This window comes from Chinchilla lanigera, unplaced genomic scaffold (genome assembly GCF_000276665.1).
Source record: "Chinchilla lanigera isolate Chin_1 unplaced genomic scaffold, ChiLan1.0 scaffold00192, whole genome shotgun sequence".
Classification (NCBI taxonomy): Eukaryota; Metazoa; Chordata; class Mammalia; order Rodentia; family Chinchillidae; genus Chinchilla; species Chinchilla lanigera.
The window spans coordinates 862,849-869,403 of NW_004955593.1; positions in this window are offsets into that span (position 1 = coordinate 862,849).

Below are 6,555 nucleotides of genomic sequence, written 5' to 3' on the forward strand. Positions count from 1 at the left end.
ACCAAACCAAACCAAACCAAACCAAACCAAACTGAGCTGATACAAATGCCTGGCGCACTTCATGCCAAAGCTCAATTCCTTCCCTCCTCCACCTCCAATTAAATGCAAAAAAAAAAAAAGTGGGGAGTATGTTATTAAAAATAACTCAGTATATAAAATATACACTAACACCTAGACACTCACACACATATATATATGAATAAATAAATATTTTGCTAATTTCTCACCATATTAATACACTAAAATGTACATCTATTTCTTTGTGTTAACTATTCTGCTGCAAATCTCGCAAGATAAGTCCTTGGACAGCACGAAAAGAACAAAGGGCTTATCCAAGAATGCACGCGTAGGCAATGGAAGGGCGGTGGCCTAACCAGGGGTCTCAGAGCCCAAAATAACCAGTCAAGTCATAACAACTCTCAAGGGGGATAGTCCTTTTCTTGCCATGTAATAAAACTAGCTGAGACTAAAGACCCTTCAAGCTCCAAATCTGGACTCCTTACCATACTCTAGCAAGGTAGCTACCTATCTCTTTATTTCTCTCCCATTTTCCAGTAAAGTGATTTCATTTCCCCCTTTCCTTTCCCTTTCCAGTAAAATGATTTTGTTTCTCCGGAATTTATATCTCTAAATCTTTTATTGGTGTAGGTTTTTTGATGAACCCCAGATAAAAACTACTCATATGAGACAGAACATCTCCATATTGTTACATTCATATTAATATATTTTAAAGTATATAAATAATATACCTATAATATCTTTATAACATGGAGTTGTATGCTACTTGGGCCACATGTTACATATTAAAATGAAAACGTACATAGTTAAATATATACACACACACACACACTATATATATATGTTCAGAAACTGATATTATTTTCTTAGAAAATCTGTTACACAATTTTTTGGCACCTAAACTTAAGATTTTGAGAGTATTTTATAGTTTTTGTTTACCACAGTATAAAATGTTTTATAGAGAATGGAAGATGTTTCATTCTCTGCTGGCACAATTACATAAGATATGAACTATCCACTCTATTATCTTTTAAGGGGGGTACTGGGATCGAACTCAGGATCTTGTACTTGTCAGGCAGGCACTGTGCCACTGAGCTATATCCCCAGCCCTCATTATCTTCCTCATGTCTGAAATATTTAGTTTCCAAGTCAAATCTATCCAAAGAGATTCAGGGAAGAGATTTTAGGAACCACATACTCACGCGTAACTGAGGATATTTTATTAGGCAAAATTTAGGAAATTCTCAGTAAAAGAAAGAGGTCTATTTTCTTAAATGTCTTTGGTCTTTTCATTTGCGTCCTTACTATCTCAGGAACAATATGGTATACAGTGTTTCCAGAATATTTGAATGGGGCATCAGTTTATCCAGGAGAGCGTGATATGTCAAGTCATCAACAAAACTTTTTTGAAAAGACTATAATGATTGAAAGATACAAAGGTTGAAAAAATTAACTGTCCCAGATTTAAATGGTTTCATGATTGTCTCAATTCCATCACTCAGAGAAATAGCACTGGCAGGGTCATCGATTACATCCACATTGCCAATCAAATAGCCATTATTTTAGTCCCTATCTTTCCTCAGGTAGCATTGGACACTGCAGGTCACTCTCTTCTTAAAACTTTATTTGGCACTGGGAGACACCACACATTTGGTACCCTGCCACCACACTTGTTGCAGTTTATGTCTACTTTGCTACAGACAAACCACTTCTTAATCTCTCTTGAAGTTTCTTAGAGCTCAACTCTTAGATTTGTTCTTTTCTCTGTTTGCATTTACTTTCTTTTTTATTGTAAAGAGAAAAAACCAATAAAAATGATACAGAATTTCAAATCAAGATGATAGGAAATTAGCAATGGTTATTATACTGCATATTGTTATTTAAAGTAGTTGCTCAGATTACCAGATATAGGCATGCAAAATTGATCAAACAATATAAGCACTAACCATTTTCTGTTCCTAATAGAAATTAGTAGTACAATTATCTTAGCTATCATATATATATATATTTCCCTTCTTTCTTTGCTCCTTGACTCAGCTCATGCTGTTCTTTCCTTTTGAGCAGTATATTTATTTTCTGTTCAATCTAATTCCCAAGTGCCTAACCTGAAATACTCAGTCATAGCTGAAAATCCCAAGTAATGTTTATCTACAATAACTCTCTTCACAGGTAAATTTCTCTACTATGATGGAATTTAAAATTTGAACCAGTGCAAGGTTCAAAAAAAGCCAAAGTGAATTACATGTTCACTTTTTATTTTGTTATTTTCTCCACATAGACACAGCATTTTGGGGAATGTACAGATGTAGTCTTCATTAAGTGAAACTTTAAGTAAATATTAGATTTTCCTCATGCAAACTAGACCTTGATAACATGCCTTAAGAAAGATAGGTTAAGTTAATTCATGGCTTTTAATCTTAAAATTCTGAAATTTCTCCATATAGATATAACATTGCTGTTATTTTCTCCATATAGATATAACATTTTTGTGAATATATAGATGCAGTATTCATTAAGAGAAATTTTAATTATCAATAAATTTTTCTTGTGTAAATTAAATCTTCATAGCACACCTCAAAAAAGATAGGATAAGTTCATTCAGGGCTTTTAATTTTGAAATTCTGAAGTTTTAAACAAAAGAATTGGAATTATTCTTCACTATTCTTGCACCTTATTTCACCTCCAAAGCCTTGGGAAATGGTGCTTCTTTGTTTGCTCTTTCCCCAGCTCTATCTTTGCCCTTTTCCACCCTGTCCTTTGCCCCACTAGGCTGACAGCTATACACATTTATCAGGCAAGATCCTTTGATCTTATTCTATGGCTTCTACTTGAATGCAGTCGAGGAAGTCACCATCAGGAGGCAGGAAAAGAAAAATGAAAGTATTTATGCCTCCTGCATCCTCTCAGCTTTGGCGATATTCTAGCAGTGGCTGTTTTCTGCAATGCCTGTAGACTCAATCCACACTTTATCATGATTCCAGGTCTCCAAAATGCTGCATTAACACTATTTCTTTTCCCTCTCATCCTTTCTGACTTAAAATGAGAATAGCTTCCTGCTATTCCTTAGGTGCCTCAGTGCGCTTTGTGGAAACACCAAGGATAGCAATCTCTATGCTCTATCCTGAAGTATGCTGGCAAAGGCGAACATTTGAAGGCTTATATATTGATCTTCCTAGAAAGAAAACAATTGCACCCTCAGGAAACGTAATAAAGGGACTACTTACATAGAAGTGGGCAAGGTTCAAAAAAAGCCAAAGTGAATTACCTGTTCAATATATTCATAGTGATCTGAATGAATGGTTTGATTTCAGAATAGTCTATCATCATCTTTATTATTATTATTGTTATTATTATTACTACTACTACTACTACCTGGCATAGAAATATCATGATCTCTGCTCTGCTTCTTCCTCATTTGTTTTTGTAAGGTTTGTATACATATATATTCAGAATTTTGGGGCTGGGGATTTAGCTCAGTGGCAAAGCGCCTGCCTGGCAAGTGCAAGGTCGTGAGTTCGGTTCCCGGTACCGGAGAAAAACCAAACCAGAATTTTATTGCTTAGTTTTTTTATTTCCATTATTATAAGCCATGCAGAGAATTAGATGGAAGTGACTGCTCAGTAAAGAGATGAATATAATTTTTGAAATTTCATGGTGAACAAAAAAGGCTCCACTCTTACAAACACTTAAAAATAACAGAGGTATTTAAAGACATATTTGACATAATCTTAATAGAATTCCAGAAGAGTTAGCTCTGTTTTTTCTTTTTGTTTGTTTGTTTGTTTTTGTTTTTTTTTTTTCTTTACCAGGATTCAAACTCAGCACCTTGCACTTGCCAGGCAGGCACTGTGCTGCTGAGCTACATCCTTGGCCAATACAGTTAGTTCTGTGTTCACAAATATATAAACAAGCAAAGATTCAGCAGAAAGAAATAAAAGAATATAGACAGCACAATTAAATTTTATGTCACTATTTCATTTATTTGAATTTCGTTACTAGCAATATTCAGTGGCGAAAGGGAGGGATGAAAACAAATTAGAATTTCAGAGAGAAAATATCCCCTAGCAAAAAATTATAAAATCAATTTTACCAAGTAAATAAGACCATTAAAACTTATATGTTTCTTTTGCAACTTAATTAGAAAAGAAGAGATTGCATTGATACTTGCTCTAGCAATACAAAACAATCAGAATATCAAAGGGAAAACAAGTTTTTCAATGTTAAGGTGATATTTCTAAGAACAAGAGAAGGCAAGATACCTATATAGGTAAATGTAGAAAAATACTTAGATAAATAGATGCATCTAGAGGTAAGTATAAATTTGTTAGAGAAATGTAAGAGAACAGAAAGTTATATTTTATAGTAGAAAACCAATTATTAAGTATAGATAGAATAATTCAATAATAAAATTGTTTGATAATCATTGTGGTAAAAATTATTTTAGAGAAAGCATATCAATGGATACTAAAACTCATGGGTGAAAGTCTACAGAGGAAGTAAGATATTTACATAGTTTCAGTGAATTTCTCCCAAAAAGACAGAGATATCAACTTTCTAATGGAGACCCCTGACAGATATCACCTTAACGAAGGAATCAAACATATACCAGCTATCATGTGCTTCCTGATGTAATGCACTGAAAACATATACATCACTGGTGTGATATTTCTGAAAAGAAAAAATGTGCATCATGATCAAAAGATGATGAAAGAACAGAAACTCCAGAGTGGTAGAAATTCTACAAAATAGTAGGACTGTATTTTCCAAAAATATAAATGTTATAAAGTTAAATTTTTTTCAAATGTGCTTATATCTCTGCTACAAATGGAGTGGCCTTGCCAGAGCCCTGTGGATATGTGTTATGAGTCTTCCTTTGTGGTTTGTCATGAACTCTACATGATGTTTCACCATCTCTACCACGTGTAATAATATAGGGGCTGTCAGACCATATGGACCAAGCAATATGACCATTTTCATTGCGGTCTGTTTTTTTTTTGTTTGTTTTTGTTTTTTTTTTTTTTTTTTTTTTTGGTTTTTCTCCAGTACCAGGAACCGAACTCACGACCTTGCGCTTGCCAGGCAAGCGCTTTGCTGCTGAGCTAAATCCCCAGCCTTATTGCGGTCTGTTCTTGATGCATCGTCCTTTCCTGTTCTGGGCTTCCTTCAATGGTGAGGTCATTTTATGTCACTTAATATGTAGGATAGAATGTTATGGCCAGATGTGGATTATGATATATCCATAACTCGAAAAGGCTTATTGGGAATTATATTTCATTGTATGTGGAGGGACATGTGAGATATTATAATGTGCTTTTTACTTTACAGGTGACACGCTGGTATAGCCCAGAGTACAGGACTGGTGTAATGTTTACAACATAGTGGGTACCTCTCATTATCAGGAGTTTTCGCATACCTACCACTTCTTCCTAGTCTTCTACAGGATATATAGCTAATAGATTATAAAATTGTAATGTTCTGCATAATTTACAGGCAGTACAAGTGTCCTTAGAATGCATTACATCAGAGGCCAAAAGAGCTAATATAAACTGAGATAAGATTGTAAACCCAAATTTTCACCTAGCATGGTAGCACACATGTGTAATCCCACCACTTGGGAAGCTGAGGCAGGAGGATCATTGTGCACTCAAGGGCAGCCTGAACTACATAGAGAGACCCTGTCTAAAATAAAATTGTTATCTGTGCCTAAGAAATGCTATTTATGATATAATAGAAATGGAAAAGAACTACCAAATCAGTAACTGCTTATTATGTCCTTATATATGTGTTAAATTGTTATTGCAGAAATACAATTTTTAGCTAAGTAGTTGTGATTTGGGGCAGCCAAATGTTTAAGTATGCATTAGACTACTAATCCAAGATGTGTTTGGATTTTGTAAGAACTACAGTAGCGAATTAAATTAAGATGTGCTAGGGATCACTAATCTTACATTTGTAAGTTACTGCTACTCTTGAAATTTAAGACTGTCTTCACTGATTATCTTGGATGGGTAATAGAAGAGTTTTAAAAGTGTTCATCTGTCCTTCCCCATTATGATATCACTTAATCCTACAGACCAATGAACAAGTGTAGGGATCTGCCAACTACCAACATTATCTATTCTGATTACGTATTTTACACTATGTATCCCCACGGTGAGATGCACTTTGGGTCAAATTTCATTTTTTGCCCGATCATTGCAAGGAAGGCTCACTGTGCACCAGAACTAGTCCCAGGGGAGGACACTCACCCATTGTAGCTTGGGCTGTGCCAATTTCTATCACTTGTATCAGTCTAGTAAACTTGAACACAAACACAAAAGTTACAAGGTGCAACTTATTACTTACAGGCTGGGTGTGGTGATGCACTTTTGTAATGCCAGCACTCAAGAGGCGGAGACAGGAGGATCACCAGGAGTTCAAGGCCAGCCAGGGCTACAAAGTGAGTTCAAAGACAGCCTGAACTTCACAGTGAAACCTTGTCCCAAGAAGAAAAAACAAAAACAAGAACAACAACAGCAAAATCTTATTAGTTACAGG